Source organism: Gopherus evgoodei, chromosome 1 (assembly GCF_007399415.2).
Source record: "Gopherus evgoodei ecotype Sinaloan lineage chromosome 1, rGopEvg1_v1.p, whole genome shotgun sequence".
Taxonomy (NCBI): Eukaryota; Metazoa; Chordata; order Testudines; family Testudinidae; genus Gopherus; species Gopherus evgoodei.
The window spans coordinates 300,485,726-300,513,296 of NC_044322.1; the positions used below are offsets into that span (position 1 = coordinate 300,485,726).

At 47.3% G+C, this 27,571-nt stretch overlaps 1 long non-coding RNA gene across 1 annotated transcript; it reads left to right on the plus strand.

Moving 5' to 3' along the window:
• The first annotated feature begins 6 nt into the window (after positions 1–6).
• On the plus strand, positions 7–27,165 carry LOC115644442. The gene is made up of 3 exons (XR_003998496.1): positions 7–351; positions 10,877–10,925; positions 27,027–27,165. It is a non-coding gene; the product is annotated as an uncharacterized LOC115644442 (long non-coding RNA).
• Positions 27,166–27,571: the final 406 nt, after the last annotated feature.

The window sequence follows — 27,571 nt, forward strand, 5'->3', positions numbered from 1 at the left end:
CGGGTCTCTGGCCTGGGCCTCGCTGCGCGTAGCACGCAGGCTGCGGGGGGAGGGGCCGCTGCTTAGCCCGGGCTTGTCCCCAGGCCCGGCAAGACCTTGTCTGCGCCCGGCCAGACTGAGTCCCGCTGTTCCCTGGCCTGACCCAGCGCTTTTCACCCACTCCAGGAGCTGCATTTCGCCAGTGGCCAGAGCGCCCCCGCCTGCTGCCCGCGATCCCTCCGCATTGCTCCCACTGCCCAATTCCCCGGCCATGCAGGGGGCAGTTGTCTCCCCCCAAGCCAGATGTCCACACCGGCCAGCAAACAAGGAGCAGGGAACCAAGCTGCGGGGCTGACCAGCACATGAGCCGTGGTGAGCCTGCTTGTTGAACTGGTTTGTAAGTGGGGCAGAAACCCTCTTGGGAGCTGCCAAGACTACCTCTGCTCCTGTTTTCCCTGCCAGCTCAGGACTCCAGCACCCTGTCTTGCTGAGCCAGACACTCCTGTCTACTCCAACAAAGAGCCAGGGTCTGAATTACCTGCCCCAAAACTACAGGTTTACCTGAAAACAGCTCACAGAAGTGTGCTTGTCTTTAGCCCTCAGATGCCCAACTCCCAATGGGGTCCAAACCCAAATAAATCCACTTTACCCTTTATAAAGCTTATACTGTACAGAGTAAACACAAAAATTGTAACTCTGATAGAGAGGTATGCACAGCTGTTTGCCTCTCCCCAGGTATTAATACATACTCTGGGTCAATTAATAGGTTAAAAAGTGATTCTATTAAATACAGAAAGTAGGATTTAAGTGGTTCCAAGTAGTTACAGACAGAACAAAGTAACTCACCAAGAAAAATAAAGTGTGCAAATCTATATCTAATCAAACTAAATACAGATAATCTCACCCTCAAAGATGCTTCAATAAGTGTTTTCCTCAGACGACACTTTCCAGACCTGGGCACAATTCTTTCCCCTGATACAGCTCTTGTTCCAGCTCAGGTGGTAGCGAGGGGATTCTTCATGATAGCTACTCTCTCCTCTTTGTTTTGTTCTACTCATTTATATATCTTTTGCATAAGGTGGGAATCCTTTTGTTAGGTAATAAAGCAAGTCCTCACTCACCTCTCCAACACCCGAGGTTGTGCGGAGTTGGAATATGGGCCCACAATTCTGTCAGAGACCAGACACAAATGCGTTGATCAACGGGCTCACACTAACCCCAAAGCTTTAGAATAAGTGTGGCCCCTTTATTAGGGGTGAGCATCAATATTTATACACAGAAGTAAACAAAGTGATTAATAAAAGATAATGGTCATGCATAATCAATCAAGATTTTACAGGAAGAGCAAGTTTAACAAGTAAATGCATAGAGATAAAAGGCTAATGGCTACTTGAGGAAGGGGGTGTCATGAGTAGTTTGCAGGTCAGTGCTTTGTTCAAAAAAAGGTTCAGAAAGGATTATGCAGAGACGGCCAGTCTGGGTGTTTTTTGGCTCCAAAGTTCACCAAAAGTTTAGACCCAACATTCCTCCATTTGTAGCTTTGAGATAACTATTAATCAAAAAGCTACACCCTATTTCAAGATCTCAAGGGCCGCTTGGCAATTTCAGCCTGGGCCAATTCGAAGAGAGTAAGGCTTTTAGCTGAAGTGGGAAAAGAATAAACTGACTTACATGAGTTTATGAGGGAGGGGACACACTGAATACAGCAACACAGTATTATAAGGACTACCATGGCCCCAACAACACCCACCAAGAGGTTTTTAACCCACCCAAATCCGGGCAGCCAATTCCATAAGGCTCCCCACCAATCATAAGGTGGCTGGCCAGAGGAGTAGTTTTTAGCCATTTCCCTTAGGTGTTTGGTACGTTGAAAAGTGTCAGAGTAGGTGTCATTTACAAAAACACAGCATTCTTCATTTATGAGGGCGCAAGTTCCTCCCTGGGCTGCTAACATCATATCTAAAGCCATTCTGTTTTGCAAAGCCAACTGGCGCAGCTGGGACATTTCCCCGGCCTGGTTCTCAAATAGGGTTGCAGTTTCATTGGTCAAAGATTCTAATAGTCCCTGTAGACGGATGATGGCACCCTTCAAGCTAGTGTGACCAGCCCACCGCTGCCAGGACAAACCATCACGGAGATTAATATCTCTGTCAGTTTCACGGATGTTACGAACGTGGGGAAAATGAGGGGGAGTGAGGGAGATCCGAGAAGGCGGTGCTAGCCATGCCAAATAACATGACCCTGCCCAATCAGGGGAGAGAAAATAATAAGCCTTGGGCCCGCACACCCAGTATGTTCCATATAATGCGTTTTGGGTATTCCATTTCTCAAAGTAGGAGGTAACCCACCACCCGTTGTACCACTGTTCCCCTGGTAACGCAGAGGGATCGTTGTGTGAACTGCAGAGGCACAATTTGGTAGTGTTGTCCTCAAAGGGCAGTGTAGTACTGCTTGAGCAGTTGTAGAAGGCAATTGTGTATCCTTTAACAATTAGTTGGACACCTTCGAGATCTGAGCAGGGCTTTTTAAAAACTGACTCTGAAAACCTGCCCCTCCATGAAAAAGTTGAAAAGGTTGGATCGGGGTGAGGGATCCACATATGGGATAAGTGGGATGCGCAAGGCTTGAAGCCAAGATTTTTACTAAAGGCGGTGCCATTAAAATATATGTTGCATTTACTTGTTCCCACAAAAGTTGACCCTTTTTCTTTAACAAAACACAGTGATCCTGTTTGATTGGTTACCCTGAGATATTTGTTAATTGGCACTTCTGTTTTGTCCCATGTAAGATTGGGTTGGACTGGATCTTTTATTCTAGTCGGTGGCATCCAAGTCATATTAGCAGTGGTTAGGGGAATGGGTGTGAAGGGGAGTCCCTGTGCTGCATTTACTGGAAATTGAGTACATACCCAGCAATCACTTCTATTTCCTAAAATACGAGTTTTAACCTCGTGGGAATATCTAATAAAAGCATTATCTTCATAAGCAGAAAATAAACTGAAAAAGCATAAAAAACATACAGTTGTCAGAATAAAGGGTCCTCTCATTTTTTTCGAGTTAATTTAAGTCTAATGTCTGAGAGAGGTAAGCTGGTCCACTGGTCGAAGGCAGTGTCCTCAGTGGTGACAAGAGCTGCTGGTCCGTCACTGTGGTCCACTATGGCTGGCTTGATGTGGGAGTGGTGGATCCAAGATTTGCGTCCTTCCAGGAACACTGCAGTCTGGGTTGTCAAAAGAACCTGGTGGGGTCCAGTAAACCTTGGCTGGAGGGTGTCGTCACGAACGAACTTTTTGGCCCAGACGAAGTCCCCTGGTTGGAACGGGTGGATTTGTTCCTCCAGCGGCACGGTCTGGGAAAACTGCGAGGCTTTCCAAAGGGTACGGAGGCGAGCCTGTAGGGAGAGAAACTGACACGCAGTCATATGATCCCCTCCCAATAGTGAAACATCAGCACGTGGTAGCGCCCCGCCTTTGAAAGGGGGGTGTCCATAGAGCAGTTCAAAGGGGGATAATCCCAATGCGCGGGTTGGGCGAGTACGAAGGTGAAACAGGACCAAGGGAAGTACCTGAGGCCACTTTAATCCTGTTTCCTGACAGTATTTAGCCAATGTAAACTTAAGTTCCCTATTCATACGCTCAACTTTCCCGCTAGACTGGGGGTGGTAGGGTGTATGAAAGGAGTGTGAAATGCCCAGTCCTTGTTCTAAATGGCCAAGGACATGACCAGTAAAGTGAGGTCCGCGATCTGAGTCGAGCACAAGAGGGATGCCAAAACGGGGTACAATATCTTTAAGGAGAATCTTCGCCACTGTGGCAGCAGTACAATTAGCAGTAGGAAAAGCTTCGACCCAGGAAGTCAGAGGGCAAACCAAAACAAGGAGGTGCTTTTTCCCAAAAGCCTTTGGCATATCTACAAAATCAATTTGAAGATGTTGAAATGGAGCAGCAGGCGGAGGTCTTCCACCCTTAATTTTGTTAAGAGGTGGAGCAGGTCCATTACGCTGACATGTGCTGCATGCTTTCACTATTGATAGGCAATAGGGTTGAATGCCTGGAGCATACCAAAAGCGAGCGATAGTGTCCACGAGGGCGTGCGTGCCGTAGTGACCCCCTTTATCATGGTGCCAGCGAACTGCCACAGGGTATGTGGAGCGAGGGAGGCAGGCTCGGCCATCTGGCATAAGCCAGGTCCCTTTGACCAGAGTGGCCCCGAGGCTTTCCCATGATTTTAGTTCAGCAGCGGGTACTGGTACGGGGTGCGGTGGAGTAAAGGAGGAGGTTGCAATAGCCAATGTGGGCATGGCTAAAGGTAAGGTGGCAGCCTTCTTGGCGGAGGCGTCAGCCAGGGCATTCCCACGGGTAACGGGGCTGCTATCTTTAGTATGGGCCCGGCAGTGAACTACAGCCAGGACGGAGGGTTTTTGGAGGGCGTCCAAAAGCTTGTGGATGAGGGGGAGGTGCTGAATGGGTTTACCGGCAGCTGTCTGGAAACCTCGAAACTTCCAGAGGTGGATATGACAATGCACAACTCCAAAAGCATATTTGCTATCAGTAAAAATGGTAACGGTCTTACCAGCGGCCAACTGGCAAGCTCGGGCCAGGGCATAGAGTTCAGCGGCTTGGGCTCCCCAGTTGCCTGGCAGTGAGGCGGCCTCTTGAATGTCCCATTCAGAGGTGATAGCATAACCAGTGAAACGCTTGCCATCAACATAGAAGGAGCTTCCGTCCGAGAAGAGGATGCAATCGGGGTTGTCCAGTGGCACGTCAAACAGGTTGTCTCTTATCTGTAAGATGCTGTAAACTACTTCCACACAGTCGTGCTGGTCCTGGGGGACTGGCAGGTCAGGAAGCAAGGTAGCTGGATTAAGGGGTCCACACCTTTCAAAAAGTAGGTTAGTGTCTTCTAAGAGTTCGGCCTCTAGCTGTTGCTGACGATGGGCCGAAAAGACTTGGGTTGTGCCCCTACGCAGAAGGGCTGACAAGGCATGAGAGGTCCAAACCGTGGTAAAATGACCCAGGGTTAGGCTCTTTGCCTTTGTGATCAGCAGGGCAGCTGCTGCAAGAGTCCGGGTGCAGGATGGGGTTCCCTGAGCGACAGGGTCGATTTGCTGAGAGTAAAAAGCAAGCGGGAAATGGTGGGGCCCGCTTAGCTGGGTAAGGACACCACTAGCAATTCCGCCCCTCTCGTGGACAAAAAGGTGAAAGGGTTTGCTGTAATTGGGGGGGCGGAGAGACATGGAGGAGGCCACACTGTCCTTGAGTAACTGAAAGGCTTGAATAGTGTCCGGGGACCACTGCAAAGGGTCAGGAGCAAGGTTAGCAATGAGTCGGTGGAGCGGTTTGCTTAACTCCCCGCAGGACGGCAACCAGGGGCGACAGAAGCCAATTAATCCTAAGAAACCTCGAAGTTGTTTCTTGGTGTTCGGTAGAGGGCAGTTTTGAATAGTCTTTATGCGGGCTGGGTCCATCTGTCTTCCTTCTGGGGTTAACAGGAAGCCCAGATATCGGACCTTCTGTGAGACCCACTGAATCTTTTTAGGGTCTACCTTGTGGCCTCTGGTGTGTAGGTATAATAAAAGTGCCTTACCATTGATGCGGAGGGCAGCTTCTTCGCGATTACCTAATAGGATGTCATCTACGTATAGGACCAATGTGGATCCCTGCGGACTGGTGAAACCTTCCAAGTCGTGGCGGAGGCACTGGCTGAAAATCGTGGGGCTGTCTCTGTAGCCTTGAGGAAGTCGTTGCCAGACATAACTTTGTCCCTCCCAGGTGAAACCAAAGAGATACTGAGAGTCTGGGTGCACAGGAATGCTGAAAAAAGCTGATTTTAAGTCAATAACAGTGAACCACTCAGCATCCCAAGGGATTTGGCTGATGATAGTAGCTGGGTCAGGAACTACTGCATGAAGAGGGACCACATACTGATTAACAACTCGTAGATCCTGTACAAAGCGCCAACGAACAGGGTCTCCGTCCTTTTTAGGAGGCTTTTTGACAGGCAGTATAGGGGTGTTACAGGGAGTGCGCTGAGGGCGGACTAGCTTTTGCGCAATGAATCCCTCGATAATGGGGCGGATGCCCTCCCGGGCTTCCAGCGACAGGGGGTATTGAGGGACTGACGGGGGGGTTAAGGAAGGCTTTACCTGAATCCTTACGGGCTCTGCCGAAAGGAGCAGGCCAACATCAGTGTCAGAAATTCCCCAGAGGGTTGAAGGCAAGTCAGTGAGGTCAGGGGAGAGAGAGGGGGGTGTTTCCCAATTACCCTGAGTAGGGGCCGAATCTCCTAACACTGTCATCAATAATCCTACCCCTTCAGGAGTGCAGGTTAAAGTAGCCTCAAGCTTACAGAGTAAATCCCGGCCCATCAAAGGGATCGGACAAGCTGGGGAAAAAAGAAAACGGTGAGAAAAACATTTATCAGCATAAATAACATTCAAAGGCAAAGTGAGTCCCAGAGACTGTGGGTTGCCCTCCACCCCAGTCGCAGTTTTAACCTCAGAGGATAGCCAGGGAGAGGGGGCATGATTTAAAAGAGAGAAAGTAGCCCCAGTATCAATGAGGAAAGAGACAGGCAGTCCCTGGACTGAAAGGGTTAAACGAGGCTCTTTGCTGGGAGGGCAGAAAGTGAGAAAGGAGCCGGCTAAAGACATTAAGGAAATAAGACCATCACATTGTTTGCCTTCGCCCCCGGGGTACCGTCATTGAGGAGGCTGAGTTTGCTGCGGCTGCTGCTGTTTCCCGTAGTTGATCCAGGCCTGGGGGATGGGCTGAGCTGGTGGTGCAGGGGTGTATTCCTCACTTGTATAAGCATCTGCGGATGCACCCAGACCCTCTGGGCGTCCCCAGGGGCATTCACGTTTAAAGTGACCAGGCTGTCCGCACTGAAAACAATTTCCTGATGGCTGGGGTCGCCAGGACCCTCTTCCCCGGGCACCCTGGAATCCCCTGCCACGGCCACGGCCTTTGCCTCGAACACCACCGTGAAAAGCTAAAGCCATCAGCTTATATTCTTCCTTTTTCTCTTTCTTTTTACTACTTTCCCTTTCTTTCTCCCAGGCAAAATCAGCTACTTCCAACACTGAAGTGACTGACTCACCTCCCCAACCAGGGCGAAACTTTAAGAAGTAATCCCTTACAGGGGGCACCGACTGATTCACAAAAAATGAAATAAGAGTAGGGTGGTCTGCTTCTCTCTCAGGATCCATCTGAGTGAACATTCGGGCCCCCTCCAATAGCCTCGACCAGAACTTTCTGGGCGGCTCATCAGATTCCTGCCGAATCTGCATGAACTTAGCCTGATTAGGCGAGCGGCGAGCCATTTCCTTGAGTCTCTCTAACAATCGCTCTCTATCTGTTCGCAGCTGAGTCAGCCTTAGCTGAGTCCAGTCTAGGGGATTCCAGCCAGCGGCCAGATCCCGCCTATCCATCCAAGTAACATTAGCTGCATTGCTATCTCCCCATGTCCTTTCTGCCATCCACAATCTACTACGTTCTTCTCCAGTCAAAACTCTACTTAACAACTGATCCACATCCGTATAAGTAGGATTATAACTTAAAAACAATCTTTCTAGAAGTTCTATGATCTTTCGGGGATTTTCCCCAAAAGACCCTGACAACTGTCCCCACTCTTTCAAATCCCATTCTAGCCATCCTTTATATTCCACAATACTAGCATGTTGCAATCGTCCATCATTGCTCATATAAGGTTGATCGTGCACCTGTAAAGGCATCTCTATAACCATACTTTTATTATTCGCAAGAGATTTGACAGAGACATCCTCTGGGCTATCCTCAGGGGGGGGGCATGCACCCTGCTGTACCTGCTTGGACCTAAGCCTAGTAACTACTCCTCCCGAGGTTTGCCCGTCCAATTCCTCCTCATCCTTCTGCACAAATTCCAATCTGGGATCCTGCAGATTCCCCTCTGCTACAAGGAGAGAGTTCCCCTGCGGAGGAATAGGGGCAGGTGCAGAGGGGACCAGCTGACGAGTCAAAACACGCCGTGGTCTACACCCTTCATCGAAATAACCTGGAGGGGGTTCACTCTCGGGAGAGTACCTGACTGCCATAATTTTTAAAGATTTCCACAGCTCTGCTGCTGTGTCCCAACAAAACCAGTAACATAACTGTCCCGGATGGTCTTTTTCGATCTGGCTCTTTACTCCTCTTAAGGCAGCCTGTTCGAAAGAGCCATACGAAGGCCACCTCATCTCCGAGTCGGCCAATACCGCGGTATACCCAGTCCAATTCCTTACACATAGTGTGTACAACTTCTTCCTAGACATTCCTGTCTGTACTGGGAGTTTCCCTTCGTTCCATAACTTATTTACAATCCCCAACGGACTCTCAAGAGGCACGCTAGTCCCTTGACCCATGGTGTCTGACAGGAGCCCTCCAACTGGCGTTTACCCTGCTGTCCAATACACGACCCCTCAATATTGAATTGGCTAGGAGAAATCTCCTGTGGCGCCTTGCCAATTCATATATGAGTGGTCCGACCACTGGACAGAGGTACCGCACCAGAAGGAATCCCGGACGAGCCCCCAAATTGTTAGGTAATAAAGCAAGTCCTCACTCACCTCTCCAACACCCGAGGTTGTGCGGAGTTGGAATATGGGCCCACAATTCTGTCAGAGACCAGACACAAATGCGTTGATCAACGGGCTCACACTAACCCCAAAGCTTTAGAATAAGTGTGGCCCCTTTATTAGGGGTGAGCATCAATATTTATACACAGAAGTAAACAAAGTGATTAATAAAAGATAATGGTCATGCATAATCAATCAAGATTTTACAGGAAGAGCAAGTTTAACAAGTAAATGCATAGAGATAAAAGGCTAATGGCTACTTGAGGAAGGGGGTGTCATGAGTAGTTTGCAGGTCAGTGCTTTGTTCAAAAAAAGGTTCAGAAAGGATTATGCAGAGACGGCCAGTCTGGGTGTTTTTTGGCTCCAAAGTTCACCAAAAGTTTAGACCCAACACTTTGTCCCTCTGGGTTTCCACCCCCCACACACACTGAAAAAGCACCAGGCTAAAGATGGATTCCAGTTCATGTGACATGATCACATGTCACTGTAAGACCCCAAGCCTTCATTCCTCCCAGCCTGACTCACAGGAAGGCTTGCTTGCAAACAGAGCCATCCAGTCAATTGTCCTGGCTGATGGGAGCCATTAAGATTCCAAACCACCATTAATGGCCCACACTTTGCATAATTACAATAGGCCCTCAGAGTTATATTTCATATTTCTAGTTTCAGATACAAGAGTGATTTATACAAATAGGATGACTACACTCAGTAGAGAATAAGCTTTGTAATGATACCTTACAAGAGACCTTTTGCACGAAGCATATTCCAGTTACATTATATTCACTCATCAATTTTTTATAAAATCATATAGATTTATAAAATCATCATCTCCTCCAGTTACTGTTCTATAGATAGGTTTTAACCATGCATATATAACATACGCCTGGATTTCTGCAGACAGCAGGATTACACCCATAAGGAACATATCACAGGATCGAGGCCGTGGTCATCTGACAAAAAGTCCCTGCCTGGCCTGAGGTTACTTGAATAACTGTTTGAATCAAGTTTAGCAGTTTCAACTGCAAAGAGAAAAACAGTGGCACAGGAAAGGGAAAAGTTGGATTTAGTGATAGGTATTTCTAGTCATTTCCTTTCCAGCTTATGTTCTCTTCTCCCTCTTGTCTCACAAAGTCTACATTTTTTAGTATCAGAGGGATAGCCGTGTTAGTCTGGATCTGTAAAAGCGGCGAAGAATCCTGTGGCACCTTATAGACTAACAGACCTTTTGGAGCTCCAAAACGTCTGTTAGTCTATAAGGTGCCACAGGATTCTTTGCTACTTTTACATTTTTTAATAAAACCCTCTGTAAAAACTACTGTTATTTCATTCAAAACTTATTGGGTGTAGAGATGAAGAGTTAAAGGCAGACAGAGGATTAAAATTAGGGCCCATCAATAATAGCAAGTCTACTATGTAACCCTGTTTTTTCTCTGTAAATCTTTATTTCACCTTTTTATTTATTAAGAACATAAAATTCTCTATACTATATTAGGTCATCCAGTGTTTCCTGTATAGCTGCTTGCTTGCATCATACACCCTGACAGTTGTGCAATGCCATAGAGGTAGGCTGGGGGAAAGAGAATTTTTCTGACCTCTGTGTCAATTACCTTAAACACTGACGTATAAGGTTTGATTACATTTATTTTAGTAGCAATTACTACTATTGATGTTAAAGTTTTCTAATCCTTTAATAAATCCAGCTACAACATATTATTTATAGAACAGTTGATTGTGGTCTATGGCATTTCATCCAGATGAATAAAAGCAGAGAGCCTTTCATATCATTCACATAACTAATTCAATGCCAGATTAAAATAAATTTTATTGGTTTTGGTACTAGATGAAGACACTCTTGCTTGCTAGTTTGATTTCCAAACTCCCCCATAATAGGCATATGTATTACTGATTTTTACTAATGTATGCAAATCAGTGGTTAAAGTAGATTGAAACAGGAGGGGAATGTGTGGAAAACAGCTGTTTACTCAGTCCAAGGAGAGGTGGGGAAGCTACCCTCTCCTTTAATCCCTGATTCAAATATTTTATAAGTATAGGGTCTTCAAATTAAAAAGATAAAATGTAAATTAATTTTAGTAATAGAATTATTTGTTTCTAGCAATTGTATTTACTAATTATACTGTTAATTATAGGTCAGTAGAGCTGGTCAAAATTTTGCATTCAAAATCTTTTTTTAAACCCCCCCCCCCCCCAAATTAGACCTTTTTTTTTTTAAACCGAAGCATTTGGTTTTTAATGTTTTCCACTTTTCCGCTGAAACCTACAACTGCCAATTTTTTAAATTGAAATCTAGGAATGGAAAGAACAGACCTGAATTATTTGGGAGTGGAAGCAGAATAAAGGTAAGAACTGCACATGTTCAATTCTAATCTTATGTAATCATTTTAATAGACAGCGTAATATAGTACAGCCTTGCTTATCAGAACATCATGGAGAACACAAAGTAAGTTTGGATAATTATGTTTTTGGATAATTGAGAGAATTTTCATTGTCAGACATGATCCTGTTTCAGGTAGCGTTTAGAGATGTACCAAAGCTCAACAAAGCTACTTACCCATTACAACTAACATAGGCCTGGTTTATACCTAAAAATTAGATTGAACTAGGTATATTGCTCAGGAAAAAAAAAAGTTTGCTCCCTGTTTGATATAATTAGGTTGACCTAATCCTCACTGTAGATACAGCTAAATCGATGGAAGAATTCTTCCATTAATCTAGCTACCAGCCACCTCTCAGAGAGGTGAATTAATTACAGAGACACAAAAACCTCTTCCATTGATGTAGGAAGCATCTATGCTATGAAACTACAGTGGCACAGCTGTAGCCATTATAATGTAGCTATGCCCTTGTCTGCACAAGAGATAGACAAAAGTCTAGAGCCCTGCGTGGCTACAAATTTATATCCATGACTGCAAATCGGTATCCACGGAACCACAGTGGCGAAAGGGGCAGAACATGGGGCTGCCGCTCCTAGGAGCCAGCACCCCATGCTGGCAGCTCCTCCGGCACGGCTGTGCCGTCCACAGCCCTGCCCCCGTCCCTTTCACATAGCTGTCTGTCTCCTGTCTGGGGCTGTGCGTGCCCCTTTAACACAAGAGCGCAACCAGGGACAGCTGCTGGGAGCCTGGTGCCCGCCCTGGTGGGCAGGACTGGGAGCGGTACAGCCATACTGGAGGAGCTGCTGGTGCGTGACACTGGCTTTTGGGAGTGGCAGTCCCGCCCCACGTTCTGTTTCTTTTGCCGCTGCGGTTCCTGGGAGAGCCCTGCGGTTCCGCAGGTAACGATTTATATCCATGGGTATAGATTTGTATCCGCGCAGGGCTGTACAAATGTCTGGGCTTGTCCATTGGACAAATAGTTTTTCAACAGGACCTTGTAAAAAATTCCAGTGATCATTAAATCTAGATATTTGTGCATAAAGTACTTAGATTTTCAAGACAGTCTTGTTATCCTTCTAAAACACAAAGCTCAAGGTCCAAGAAGTTACACAATGAGCGGCATTTAAACAATTGCCAGAATTTTTGAGATGTGTTTACATTCCATTATCCCGAGAATTTCAAAGTGCATAAAGATTGTTTTCAGGAGGACGGAATGTCCTAGCCTACAGCTGACAAAGCAAGAATCCTCTCAGATTTATCCCTCCCTATACAAATGTAGCCAGAACCTAACTTGATACTCATACAAAAAGTATTGAAGTGTGCAGAGCTGAACTGCTAGAAGTTTTACTGTTGGACTTAACATAAAACAGCAGTGACAGTTTTTACCCTACACTAGGAAATGATTGAATTAACACTATTTTATTCCTGTACAGAATGCAACTAGTGAACTTAGGCAAAACAATTAAAAGCACAGACAGAGAACACCTCTTACATCAACACAACAGCTATTACATTCAAAACAGAAAGATATCATTTGCTTAGTCTTTACAAATGTATGTCAAAGTATCAGGACTTGTAGCTGTATTTGTGGCATAGTTTTGCTCAGGCTGTATATAAGTGACATGCCTGTTTAAATCATCAGTAACTTTTACTGTGATTAATATAGACCATGGTCTTAAAAAACAGGCAGTTATGTCTATCCTTTTCCACTCAGCCAGCGAGTGTCTTGCTGCGACCAATGAGAGTAAGAGTGTTCTTCAGCTGATAACTACTGTTCCCAGACCTATCAACAGGGGAAAAGTTTCTGACCATGATTTTTATTAGCTTTTGGGCACAAATCTTTTCTCAGGCAGAATTTATAGTAAGCCAGTGGGTGATTGGTCTAGTTTAAAAATCTGCTGTTCTTTTTTCACATCTGCAGTGGTGCAGCTGTAGCAATACTATGCCTCTGGTATTGATAGTTTTTTATGACATGATGATAAAGCAAAAGAGTGTGCTTCTCTCTCTCCCCCTCCTTACAGTGCTTACACTGTTGCTTGCTGCCACTGGTGCAGTTGCACCATTGTTGGCAGTTGCTGTAATACAAGACTGTTTTTATTGTAAGACTATTTTTGCTAGTGTAGACAAAACCAGAGTGTGATATTTTTAGGTTGAATGGCAGCTTGTGCCCTTAAGACAGCAAATATTCTCATTGTTCCAATGGCCCAGAAACAAAAGGAGGCCACCACCACTTTGAAGCCCTGCCCAGTGACATGATTAGAGCCATAGCTGACATGTCTGTGGTTGCTCATTAAGGACCAATACAAATTTAAACTCTGCCTAAAGACATGATTCATAATTGCTTCATTTGTAAGCTAGAAATAGGTTTTCCCCATACCTCTTTAGAATATGGGTCTGTACTACAACAGACACTTCCCCTATGGAAAAGCCGGGTTACTATACCATATGGATGAACTCTGTAAGGCTGCAGCTACACTATAAAAAGGATGCCACCTTCAAGAAGTGTAGGGACTTGTCCAGCCGTTGTAGTTAAGTCAGCTCCTGCTGCATAAAATGTTCTACAAAGTTTAGGCACTATTTTAGTGCCACTAAGGCCTGGCCTGCACTTAAAAGTTTTGCCGACCTAGTTATATCTGTTCAGAATATGGGGAAAAAATGCACCCCTAATTAGGGTGACCAGATATCCCATTTTTAAGCCCTGCTGCAGGTGACCTGACTTTTTCCTTAAAATGTGCAAATTGTCCTGTATTTTCTGCCTCCTCCCTCCATCAGTATTGGCGGCTCCGGCTGCTGGCTGGATCTCTGCTTGCCAGCTGCACACCCGCCAGTGGTGAGTGGGGTGGTCCAAAGGCCAAAGGTGGGGGTTGGTGTGCAAAGCTGGTGGCTGGGCAAAGCTGTAGCAAGTGCAAGGCCAGGCCTCTCCCACTGCTGGTCTGTCAGCGCAGCCCCCACTGAATGCCAGCTCTGGAGTGTGTGGGGGAGTGATTTCCAGCCTGTTTCCCCTCTCCCTCCCCCGCCCCGCCAGCTCCATGGCAGCCACCCAGGCAGGGGATTAGCACCCTCTTCACTTGCCCATCCCCCCCCCATACCACGATGTGTGGGGGGGGGAGGGGAAAGAGATGAGCTCTGCAAAGACATGGGCCAGGTCATCTCTTCCTCCCTCCCTCCTCCCCTGTGGCTGTAAGTAGCTCCCATCCCTTCCCTCCTGCACAGTGCCGATAGGCTGCTGCTGGCCACATTCTGGTGTGAACTCTGACAGAAATCTGCGGAGGTGGGTATGTGACCCTGTGTGCCCCCTCCACATGTTGCCTCAGGAAGACATGGTACCAGGTACTGGGAGAGGGGGGCCTAGCCAGGCATGGAGGGTGGAGAGTGCTGGGCAGGGAGCACTGGTTGGTCACCCTCCCATGAGACAGAGGGGTACGTGTGTGTCACCTCTCCCCATGGGGGGGGGGGGAGGGAAAGGGTGTGTGTATCACCCCTCCCTCGGTGAACCTTAAAGCCTTAAAGATAAAGAAGGTAAATAAAAAGAATGCAACTACGCAGTATTACTTTTTACTGGGGGCTCAGTCAACTTAATGTAAATTTGAATGTTTGTACTACATAGTTCTGATTGATTGCTGTTTAACTTGCTTGAATTCACGTAATTTTACCTGGTGTCCCATATTCAGCATAGGGAAATATGGTCACCGTGCCCATAACTCACATAGGTGTGTATCATAACCTTATTCCCAGATTTGGACCTTAGCGTCCAAAATATGGGGGTTAGCATGAAAACCTCCAAGCTTAGTTACCAGCTTGGACCTGGTACTTGCTGCCACCACCCAAAAAATTAGAGTGTTTTGGAGCACTCTGGTCCCCCTGAAAAACCTTCCCTGGGGACCCCAAGACCCAAATCCCTTGAGTCTCACAACAAAGGGAAATAATCCTTTTTCCCTTCCCCCCTCCAGGTGCTCCTGGAGAGATACACAGACACAAGCTCTGTGAATCCAAACAGAGGGACTCCCCCTCTCCGTTCCCGGTCCTGGAAACAAAAAGGACTTTCCTATTCCCCCAGAGGGAATGCAAAATCAGGCTAGCAAATCCAGCGCACACAGATTTCCCCTGATTTCTTCCTCCCACCAATTCCCTGGTGAGTACAGACTCAATTTTCCTGAAGTAAAGAAAAACTCCAACAGGTCTTAAAAGAAAGCTTTATATAAAAAGAAAGAAAAAATACAAATGGTCTCTCTGTATTAAGATGACACAATACAGGGCAATTTCTTAAAAGAATATTGAATAAACAGCCTTATTCAAAAAGAATACAAATCAAAGCACTCCAGCACTTATATTCATGCAAATACCAAAGAAAAGAAACCATATAACTTACTATCTGATCTCTTTGTCCTTACACTTAGAAACAGAAGATTAGAAAACAGAACTACTTCTCCAAAGCTCAGAGAAAGCAGGCAGGCAGAAAACAAAGACCCCAGACACACAATTCCCTCCACCCAAAGTTGAAAAAATCCGGTTTCCTGATTGGTCCTCTGGTCAGGTGCTTTAGGTGAAAGAGACATTAACCCTTAGCTATCTGTTTATGACAGTGTGTTAGCAAATCCCTAGCGTAGACACATTTATACTAGCAAAAAAAGTCAGTTTGTCAGTAGACCTTATTTTGTTTGGGAAACCAATGAGCTATACCAGCAAAAGCACTCTTGGTAGTATAACCCATGTTTCTACAAAGAAACCCTTTCTAATGTTGACAAGACATACATCTTATTGTGTGTAAATGGAAAGTATGAAGATTCTGTCACTTCGTCCCTCAAAAGTAGCCATTTCTGACCAGACGACATTAATAGTAGCAACCTTGAGATGAGTCATAGCGATGCCAGAAACCTGTCTCTGAGGGAGTCGGATGGCACAGTTTCTGCCAGTTACCTTTTTTTTTTTTTGCTGCCTTAAGAAGGGGTGGATGGTGTCTTCCATCCTGCATGCTACTGTAAAAGGTCTCCAGAGGTGATCCCAGCAATTACAGGCCAGTAAGCTTGACTTCAGTCCCACGCAAACTGGTTGAAACTATAACAAAGAAGAAAATTGTCAAACACATAGATTAACATAACTTGTTGAGGAAGAGTCAACATGTTTTTTGTAAAGGAAAATCATGCCTCACTAATCTACTAGAATTCTTTGAGGGGGGGTCAACAAGTATGTGAACAAGGGGGATGCAGTGGATATACTGTACTCAGATTTTCAGAAAGCCTGTGACAAAGGGCTTGTCTACATCAGAAAGTTGCAGCGCTGGTGAGGGAGTTACAGCGCTGCAACTTAGGAGGTGTACACATCTGCAGGGCACCACCAGCGCTGCAACTCCCTGTTTGCAGCGCTGGCCGTACTCCCGTTTTGTCTTGGGTGTAGAGGATCCAGCGCTGGTGATCCAGCGCTGGTAATCAAGTATAGACACTTACCAGCGCTTTTCTTGACCTCCGTGGAATAAGCAGGTATCCCAGCATACCTGAGGAAGCCTCTGGTAATCAAGCTGGTCTCCTTCCCCAGCTTGCTCTCGCGTTCCCCTTACCCCGAGCAAGCAGGTCTCCTTCCCTGAGGTTTGCTGGGTGGTTCCGGGAACGCGAGAGCAAACCGCGGCGAAGCTGGTCTCCTTCTCCGGTTTGCTATCGCGTTCCCCGAACAAGCAGGTCTCCTTCCCTGCGGTTTGCAGGGTGGTTCGGGAAACGCGAGAGCAAACCGCGGCGAAGCTGGTCTCCTTCCCCGGTTTGCTCTCTCGTTCCCCGAACCCCCGAGCAAGCAGGTCTCCTTCCCTGCGGTTTGCAGGGTGGTTCGGGGAACGCGAGAGCAAACCGGGAAAGGAGACCAGCTTCGCCACGGTTTGCTCTCGCATTCCCCGAACAAGCAGGTCTCCTTCCCTGCGGTTTGCAGGGTGGTTCGGGGAACGCGAGAGCAAACCGGGAAGGGAGACCAGCTTCGCCGCGGTTTGCTCTCGCATTCCCCGAACAAGCAGGTCTCCTTCCCTGCGGTTTGCAGGGTGGTTCGGGGAACGCGAGAGCAAACCGCGGCGAAGCTGGTCTCCTTTCCCGGTTTGCTCTCGCGTTCCCTGTACCCCCCTTGAAGCCGCCCAACAGCGCTGCAGTGTGGCCACATCTAACACCACTTGCAGCGCTGGTTGCTGTAAGTGTGGCCACTCTGCAGTGCTGGCCCTATACAGCTGTACTAATACAGCTGTAACAACCAGCGCTGCTAAATTTTAGATGTAGACATGGCCAAAATCCCTCACAAAAGGCTCTTGAGCAAAGTAAGCTGTCACGGGATAAGAGGGAAGGTCCTCTCATGGACTGGTAACTGATTAAAAGATAGGAAACAAAGGGTAGGAATAAATGGTCAGTTTTGAGAATGGAGAGAGGTAAATAGTGGTGTCCCCCAAGAGTCTGTACTGGGACCAGTCCTATTCAACATATTCATAAATGATCTGGAAAAGGGGATAAAAAACGGGGTGGCAAAATTGGCAGATGATACAAAACTACTCAAGATAGTTAAATCCCAGGCAAACTGCGAAGAGCTACAAAAGGATCTCTCAAAACTGGGTGACTGGGCAACAAAATGGCAGATGAAATTCAGTGTTAATAAATGCAAAGTAATGCACTTTGCAAAGCATAATCCCAACTATACATATAAAATGATGGGGTCTAAATTAGCTGTTACCACTCAAGAAAGAGATTTTGTAATCATTGCGGATAGTTCTCTGAAAACATCCACTCAATGTGCAGGGGCAAAAAAGCAAACACAATGTTGGGCATCATTAAGAAAGGGATAGATAAGAAGACAGAAAATAGCATATTCCCTCTATATAAATCCATGGTATGCCCACACCTTGAATACTACATGCAGATGGGGTCGCCCCATCTCAAAAAAGATGCATTGGAATTGGAAAAGGTTCAGAAAAGAGCAACAAAAATGATTAGGGGTATGGAATGACTGCCGTATGAGGAGAGATTAATAAAACTGGGACTTTTCAACTTTGAAAAAAAGACAAATAAGGGGGGGATATTATAAAGGTCTATAAAATCATGACTAGTGTGGAGAAAGTAAACAAGGAAGTGTTATTTACGCCTCATAACACACAAATTAGGGGTCACCGAATGAAATGAATAGGCAGCAGGTTTAAAACAAACAAAAGGAAATATTTCTTTACACAACACAGTCAATCTGTGGAACTCTGTCAGAGGATATTGTGAAGGCCAAGACTAAAACAGGGTTCAAAAAAGAACTAGATAAATTCATGAAGGATAGGTCCATCAATGGCTATTAGCAAGGATGGACAGGGAGAGTATCCGTAGCCTCTGGGTATGGCTACACTTACAGTTGTACAGCACTGGGAGTTACAGCTGTCTTCACACAGCTGTGTAGGGAAAGCGCTGCAGTGTGGCCACATTTGCAGCATTTGCAGCACTGTTGGGAGTGGTACATTGTGGGCAGCTATCCCAGCATTCAAGTGGCTGCAACGTGCTTTTCAAAACGGGTGAAGTGTGACAGAGAGCGTGGGGGAGACAGAGAGAGTGGATTTTTGGAGCTGACACTGTTCTCAGCTCCCTGCCTTGCAAGTTCTAAGGACTGGAAGATACACAGCACCTACCTTCAATCATTTTAAAAGTTTTGACCCCTTCCCCCACCCCTCTCTTATTCACTAAATGCAAATTATGCACTCCTAAATAGCCTTCAGACCACATAAGCAGCTGCTCAACAAGGACTCCCCTCTCTCCTCAAGCAAACAGCTGTGAACATTCCAAAGCAATTCCCCTGCCTCCGCTCGCTAGCTGGAGCAAAGAGCAGCTGTGTTTGTTTTTTAGATAAGTAGCTCCGGGGAGCTCGGAGTTCAGCCATTCTTCCAGTTTGTTGTGGACAGGAATTCTGGGATACCTCCTAATACCCTGGAGGCCAATAACAGTACTTTTGGTGGCCACACTTGATGAGCAGCGCTGCATCACCAGCGCTGCAATCGTTACACCCCAAGCAGACCAGGTGTACAGCCAGTGCTGCAGCCAGGGAGTTGCAGCGCTGGATGTGCCTTGCAGGTGTGGACAGTTACTAAGTTGCAGCGTTGTAAACCCACCACCAGCGCTGCAACTCTCCAGTGTAGCCAAGCCCTTAGTTTGCCAGGGACTGGAAATGGGCAACAGGGAGTGGATCACTTGATGATTACCTGTTCTGTTAATTCCCTCTGGGGCACCTGGCATTGGCCACTGTTGGAAGACAGGATACAGGGCTAGATGGACCTTTGGTCCCCGTATGGCTGTTCTTATGTGTGACGTGCAGTCTAAAATATAAGTGAATATAATGTAACTGAGATATGCTTCATGCAGAAGGTCTCTTGTAAGGTATCGTTACAAAGTTTATAATCTACTGAGTGTGGTCATCTTATTTGTATAAATGTACCACTCTTGTACCTGAAACTAGAAATATGAAATGTAACTCTGAGGGCCTATTGTAATTATGTAAAGTGTGGGCCATTAATGGTGGTTTGGAATCTTGATGACTCCCATTAACTAGGAAGACTGTCTGCAAATGGCTGTGTTTTACCTGTAAGTCTTCCTGTATGTGTGCTGGCAAGTGGGTAATGAAGTCTTGCAGTGACATGTGATCATGTCCCCTGAACTGGAATCCATCTTTAACCTGGTATCTTTCCATTGAGAAGAAGGGGGTGGGAACTCAGAGAGGGACAAAAGGATTCCCGCCTTATGCAAAAGATATATAAAGGCATGGAAGAGAACAAAGAGGGAGAAGAGCCATCATGAAGAATCCCCTAGCTATCACCTGAGCTGGAACAAAAGCTGTACCAGGGGAAAGAATTGTGCCTGAAAGGTGTCCAGTCTGAGGAAAAAATATACTGAAGCATCTCTGAGGGTGAGATTATCTGTATTTAGTTTGCTTAGACATAGATTTGCGCATTTTATTTTATTTTTCTTGGTGACTTACTTTGTTCTGTCTGTTACTACTTGGAACCACTTAAATCCTACTTTCTGTATTTAATAAAATCCCTTTTTACTTATTAATTAACTCAGAGTATGTATTAATACCTGGGGAAGCAAACAATTGTGCATCTCTCCATCAGTGTTATAGAGAGTGAACAATTTATGAGTTTACCCTGCATACGCTTTATACAGGGTAAAACAAATTTATTTGGATTTAGACCCCATTGGGAGTTGGGCATCTGAGTGCTAAAGACAAGCACACTTTTGTGAGCTGTTTTCAGGTAAACCTGCAGCTTTGGGGCAGGTAATTCAGACCCTGGCTCTTTGTTGGAGCAGACGGGAGTGTCTGGCTCAGCAAGACAGGGTGCTGGAGTCCTGAGCTGGCAGGGAAAACAGGAGCAGAGGTAGTCTTGGCACATCAGTTGACAACTCCTGGGGGGTCTTCTGTGATCCAACCCATCACATTACAGGCAAGTCTTATCTTACGCGAGGGTTCCGTTTCGCAATTAGTGCACAAAGCGAAAACCGTGTATATTCAAAATTACATCCCCAAGCCCTTTAAATCCCGCCTACAGCTCCAACGGCCAGGCCGGGATGACATTTAAAGGGCTCCTCCGGGCTCCCTGCAGTACAGAGTAAAGCTGAAATCGCGTATCTTAAATGCGCGTAAGTTGCAACAGACATGTATGTTCTTGTTAGGTCTCATAAAAGTCATGTCAGTCCCTAGTCCAGAAAGCACGAATGGTAACACTTACAGAAGAACTGGAATATTGGACTATATCTTGCCTGCCATGTTCTCAGTTTTGTTACCATTAGCTGGGGTTCTGACAGCAGGTCTGGGACAAACTGACAATTCTGGCTCCCAAACTAGTACTTGGTTGCTATGCAAGTCCACAGGAGGCTTGGTGGATACTTTGGGCCTGAGAATCCCATCGAGCTCATTTCAGAAGGGACAGAAATGCCTTTGAACTGCAATGATCCAGTCAGGCCTGGTCTACAACTAAAATAAACGTTGACCTAAGTCCGATCTACACTACAAAGTTAGGACAATGTACGTCGCCTTGCATTGCCTATTTGTATGTATACACTTAAATTTGTTTCAAGCTTATGGAACCGTCCCATTACAGCAGGCTCCCTGCCTGCCCTGGCCCCGCGCCACTCCCGGAAGTGGCCGGAACCATGTCCCTGTGGCCCGTGGGGGAGGAGGAGGCAGAGGGCTCTGTGCCCTGCCCTCGCCTGCAGGCACTGTCCCCCGCAGCTCCCATCAGCCAGGAACGGGGAACCGCAGCCAATGCTTCAGGGGTGGTACCCACAGGCAAGGACAGCACACGGAGGAGCCACCTGCCCCACCCTCAGGAACCACTGCCGGACATGCTGGCCACTTCTGGGAGCAGTGCGGGGCCAGGGAAGGCAGGGAGCCTGCTTTACCCCCACTGTGCATTGCTGCCACCCCAGAGCCGCTCAAGGTAAGCCATGCCAGGCCAGAGCCCAACCCCTCCTGCACCCTAACCCCCTGCCCTGAGCCCTCTGCCACACCCTTACCCCCTGCCATGAGCCCCTTCCAACATTCCGCATCCCCTGTCGAGCCCCCAAACTCCTGCCCTGAGCCCCTTGCCACATCCCACACACCCCCTGCACTCCAACCCCCTGCCGAGCCCCCTCCTGCACCCCAACCCCTTGCCCTGAGCCCCTTCCTGCACACCACACCCACTCCCACACCCCTTCTTGCACCCCAACACCCTGCCTCAGCCCTACATTCATGGCCCTGCATACAATTTCTCCACCCAGATGTGGCCCTCGGGCCAAAAAGTTTGCTCACCCCTGCGTTACAGCAACTCAGTAAAATCACCTCCCCAAACAGTTGACCTATTGAGGTCAATGCAGTACAAGTATAAGTATAGATGCTATATGACATGTGTTGACCCTAACATTCCTCCAGTAGCTGTTCCACAATACCCTATTCTCTATGACATGATTGTTCTGATCACAACTGTAAACTCCACTGCCCAAGGGGTCGTGGAGACCAGAAGCCACCCCCCTACCCCTTAAAACCTCCTGTGCATTTTGAAATGCCTTTTCTTGATTTCCCACCTAGCAGCTCTTCACACTTGGCATTGACATGAATATGCACACCACCAACACAAGCAGCCACGTATGCATGCGCCCAAGTGACATAAACAAACTTTTGCATCAACCAAAATTTGTAATACAGACAGAAATGGCCCTAGCAATGTCATTTGGGCTCACTGAGAGACATAGTTAAGCCAACTTAAGCCTTGGTGTAGAAACTGCCGACGGAATAATTCTTCCATTGACCTACCTACTGCCTCTGTAGAGGTGGAGTAACTGCAGCAACAGAAAAACCCTTTCCATTGCTGTAGCAAGCATTCTACGCCACAGTAGCATAGCTGCAGTTCCAGGTGCCGAATTTTCATTGTGTCGAGGGGTGCTCAACCCCCGACTCTGCCCCAGGCCCCGGCCCCACTCCACCTCTACTCTCAGTGCCACACCCCACCCTGCCTCTTCCCACCCCTACTATCCCTGCCCCTCTCCCGAGTGCACCATGTCCTCACTCCTTCCCGTCCCCCCCCCGCATGCTACAAAACAGCTGATTGCAGTGGGCAGGGAGGGAAGGGGAGGCACTGATCAGCAGAGCCCGCCAGTGGGAAGGAGGCACTGGGGGGGGTAGAGGGGACCTCATGGGGGGGCTGCCAGTGGATGCTCATCGCCCACCATTTTTTACCAGCTGTGCTGCTGTACCATGGACATACCCTCACTCTCTGAAACCTCACGCTGCTTCTTCACACCCTTAATTTTGTCACAACACTGTCTGGCATTCTGTTCAGTGCCAGTTGAGCCAGAAGCTGGGCCATCTTTGGTATACATTGAAGTGTTCCAAATAATGGAATTAATCAGTAAGAATGAGGGTCTTTGGGTCTGGCTCAGGCTAGCTGTCAGCACAATCACATGATGGCGTTCCATAAGGCATTGTGGGAAGCACAGTAGGGCAGTTGTTTGCACAGAAATTCAGCCATATTGCAGAAAGGCATGCTGTGATTTCCACTTAGCACAGTCTCAGTTCAGGTAACTTGAATATTTTTTTAGGGGATAGGGCCTCAGAGGGAAGAGTGCTGGTTACTGAATCAACACACACCTCTTCTTATGTTTTCCTCATCTGTACAAGACATGACCAGATCCAACCCTGTTTAATATCTAAAATCTGATGAAACCACAGCCTGAGGTACCATGGCTTCATAAACACAATGCTAGCATAGACCTAAAAAAAAGTTTTTCTAACAAACACTAGTCATGTGTTCTGGACTCTTAAAAGGCACTCAGTTCAACTGGGGCCTTACTGGTTAGAGCATTATTATATAATTAAGCACAAGCTGTCTCAAAAACACTCTTGATGTTGGAACAATTCTGGGTCAGTACACACACTTCCTGTTGTGTACTTGTTTTTTTAATTGATTTCCCATCATACATTTGGGAGCAGTTTTTAATTCAGTCCCTGCCTGCCCAATTCTGATTCATGCTGGCTCTTGGTAACAGCTGACTCAACCACAAGACCAGAGTTAACAAACTAATTTTGTGAATCTGCCACTAAGACTCTAACTGGCAAAGAAAGATTAAATAAATAAAACTAATCCCTCAAATTTGTGTTGAGATCACCAGCATCTAGCATGCAGCTGAGTGATGAAATTTAAGCCCCATCTATACCAGATTCCCCCATGTTAGGAAATTATTTTTAAACTGATAAGTTAAATATAAATGCCAAACAAAATTATTCCATCTGATGTGGAGTGGCCAGGGCATGTTTTTTTTTTTAATGGCTGTCTCAAGACAGGGCCAAGGAGTGTTTTTATGATGCTGCAGCAGAAAATCCCAGGAAAAGATTTTTCTGATGAGATTCATTATAGCTTTGGCTAAGACATCACTGAGTGGGGAAATAGAATGTATTTCTTCCTCCTGAACTCTACCCATCTCTCTTAGCAACAAAAAAAAATGAGGGAAAAGTCTGTAACTGTAGTAACAAGTTCTACTAATCAGCAACTGTGAAAATATATTTTTCCAGTGATCTCACCTGCAGTGAAGAGTCGACTGCTTCATATCTGCTCATATATACCTGGTCTCAAATTTATGATGGGTTGTATGCCTGAATTAAACAAAGTAGGATGATACTATTTGCTACCAGGATTGTTTTATTCAGTGCTTAGTTGTCTTCACTCTAATGCATCACTTAAACTAGCACAAAGCATCTTTCTATGGCAGGGAGTGGCCTAGAAAGGAATAGTATCAACAAGCTAACAGGATTATTGTAAGTGGCAGCAACACATTGTTTGAGATTTGGGACAATGAGCAATCTGAAAAGAGCCTAACTAACAAAAAAATCCAGCCTCCCATGAGACACCTATTTAAAAACCAATGGGAAATGCTTTGAATGTATGCAAGGGGCAATACATCCCTTAGAATGACTGTGAACAGCCACCATAACATTTGGATTCCCTATATGGAGATCCTGTTGATGGTAGGGTTAGGCAGAGGTTCACTAGTAAATTCAGTCTGCAATTTGGAGGCAGGGGGGAGAAGACAGATAAGAGGTAGCCCTTAATTGAATGTCTGGAGTCTGCTTACATTTCCATTTGGTTTCAGCAACAAAACCCAGCAGGATTTTCTATCCAGTAAGGTCCTTCTCCATGTAGTGCCATCCTACTTATCTGTTCTTGTTGCCCCTGTGGTGCTCGCCTTTTTTGTCCAGCTCTCCTAGAAGTTTGTCCAGGTCTCCTAGAAGTGCTTTTATGCTTCTTTCCATGTTTTCCCTTATGCATCCAACTAGTTCATAAAGCCACTACCCTATCCTCCCTTCTAGGTTCCCATCAGGTCCACTACGGTGCCAACTGATAATGACTAGGCAGGCAGCTTAGAGCAGGGGTGGGCAAACTTTTTGGCCTGAGAGCCACATTGGGGTTGCACAACTGTATGGAGGGTCAGGTAGCGAAGGTTGTGCCTCCTCAAACAGCCTGGCCCCCACCCCCTATCTGCTCCCTCCCACTTCCCGCCCCGACTGCCCCCCTCAAAACTCCCAATCCATCCACTCCCCCTGCTCTTTGTCCCCTGACTGCCCCCTCCCGGGACCCGTGCCCCCATCCAACCCCCCCGCTCCCTGTCCTCTGACCCCTACCCACACCCCCACCCCCGACAGCCTCCCTGGGACCCCCACCCCCTATCCAACCTCCCTCTGCTCCTTGTCCCCTGACCACTCCATCCCGGGACTCCCCCCCACCCCTAACTGCCGCCTGGGATCCCACCCCCTTATCCATCCCCCTGCTCCCTGTCCCGACTGCCCTCCTGACCCCTATCCACATCCCTGCCCCAACAGGCCCCATGGGACTCCCACTCCCAAGCCTCCCTGTTCCCCATCCCCTGACTGCCCCCCCAGAACCTCCGCTCCATCCAACCACCTTCTCCTCCCTGACTGCCCCCCAGGACTCCCCGCTCCCTTACCACCCCCCCCGCCCACCCCCCGCCCCCTTACCAGCAGCAGGAGCTCACACCCGGTCAGAGCGGTGGGCCAGAGTGTGGTCACCACAGCGGTTTGGCTGCGGGGGAGGAGGACTAGGCTCCCCAGCCGGGAGCTCAAGGGCCGGATGTGCAGTTCTTGGTTTTGTTCTAAGAAAAAATTCTTTCCACTTACTCTGAAATAGAGAAATCACAGGGGGAGGCCCAAATCTTGCTCTAAGCAGGTTTCAGCAGATTGGAAGTATTGTTGCAAGACTTATGAAACAGAGGTGGCTGGGGAGCAACTGAAGAAAAGGCAAGAAATAAGACTTCTGGGGGAAAGGACAGTACTAAAGGAAAGAGGTGAGGAGAAGGGGGGAAAGAGGTTGCAAACTGTGAGACTTCATAGTTACTAGAGAAGAGCATTGTGCTGCTGTTGCCAAGTGACTCCATTAGGGTAAAATATGTTTAGAAAACCATTCAAGAGGTCTTTGTTGTAGAATCAGAATTAGCTCCATGCTCTGTAGCAAACTATCAGCAGAAAATTTGTTTGCCAGCAACAGTGCCATCTCGTGGCAAAAAAAAAGCTTTTAAAAACCATGCAAAATAGGATCATAGAAGTTAAAAATATCATGTTTTTTGGATCATCTAGTCCATAGGTTCTCAACCTTTTTCTTGCTGAGGCCCCCCCTCAATATGCCATAAAAATGCCAGGGCACAGTAAGGGTTGGGGGCTCCGGGCTGAGACCCTTGGGCATAGGCATAGTTTTCAGGACCGGTGCAAGGATATTTGCACCCTAGACGAAACTTCCACCTTGCGCCCCCCCGTAACATCGGTTCATTGAGGGGCAAATCTCAACGAGCCTTTATAGACCCTGGGGCCAGCTGTGCCCAGGGGCTGCTCCCCAGACCAGGTTCCCCCCCTCCCTGCCCCTGAACACCCCTGGAGGGTGCACAGCCCCCCTGTGAGCCCTCCCCACCCCAGCAGTGCCCACCCCGTGTCCACTCACTGGCTTTGCCAGGTTTGGGCTGCTGCAGCAGCTCGGCAGGGAGGAACTGCCTTCTGGGGGCTCCTGCAGAAGATGCATGTGAGCAGAGGCCCCTGTGCGCCGTCCCCCCCCACCCCAGTTCCCCTCTCGCCACGCTCAGGCTCTGCGGTTCCTGGGGATGTGAGCCACTGCCCCCCCCGGAGCAGGCTCAGGGCCCCACACCCCAGCGGCAGCTCACAGGCCCAGGAGCCACAGAACCTGAGCGTGGCAAGGGGGAGCTTGGGGGCGCATTGAGGCCTCTGCCCGTATCCATCTGCTTCAGCCTGCAGGAGCCCTCTGGGGAGGTGCCAGGCCGCAGTCCGGACAGAAGGGGTGGGGGGGAGAGGCTGCTCCCTGCTAGCGGCGCTGCTGCCGCCTTTGCAGGACTCCTGCCCTCCTGCGCCATGCCGGTTCCTTCATGGCTGGGGCTCGCTGCCACCGCAAGCAGGACGCTCTGGCTCTGGAAGGCAGCTCCTCTCTGCTGAGCCAGAGCACCACTTTTTGGCGCCCCAGGGCCGTCCTTAGGATTTATGGGGCCCTATGCAGTATTATTAAACTGGTGCCTCTATTCCCAACAGCAGCCTGAGCTTGTAGCCAGGCAGAGGCGGAAGGACAAGGCAGAAAGAACAAGACACCTGGCCCACCTCACAGTGGCGGAGAGTCACAGTTCCCCGCAGAGGTCTCTGTACCCTCTCCCTCACACAGAATGGACATGCAGAAGGTACCTAATTAAAAGCACTAAACTTGGAAATAAAAAATGTCAGTCACAGGTTTTTTGATATACCCTGAAGTTTCTGAGATTTATTTGCAAAAACTTTGTAGTAAGGGTGAGTCAGCTGTCTTGCTAAATACAACATTAAATATTATGGAATACATGATGCAGCTCTTCTCTGTTTTACATTTTCATAATCAGTATTTCTAAGCTGATTTTATATTTTAAATGTACTCAAGCCTTCATAAAGTAATCATTCCAGATTAATCAGTCACAGAGGTTTAGTGTGTTCATAACAATGTTAATTGCTCTTAGAAAAAGGGACACTAATTTACTACGTGTGATCTCTATAACAATTTCACCAACTTTAAAAAAATGTGTCCAAAGATTTTAGGCATAACAAAGGATTTT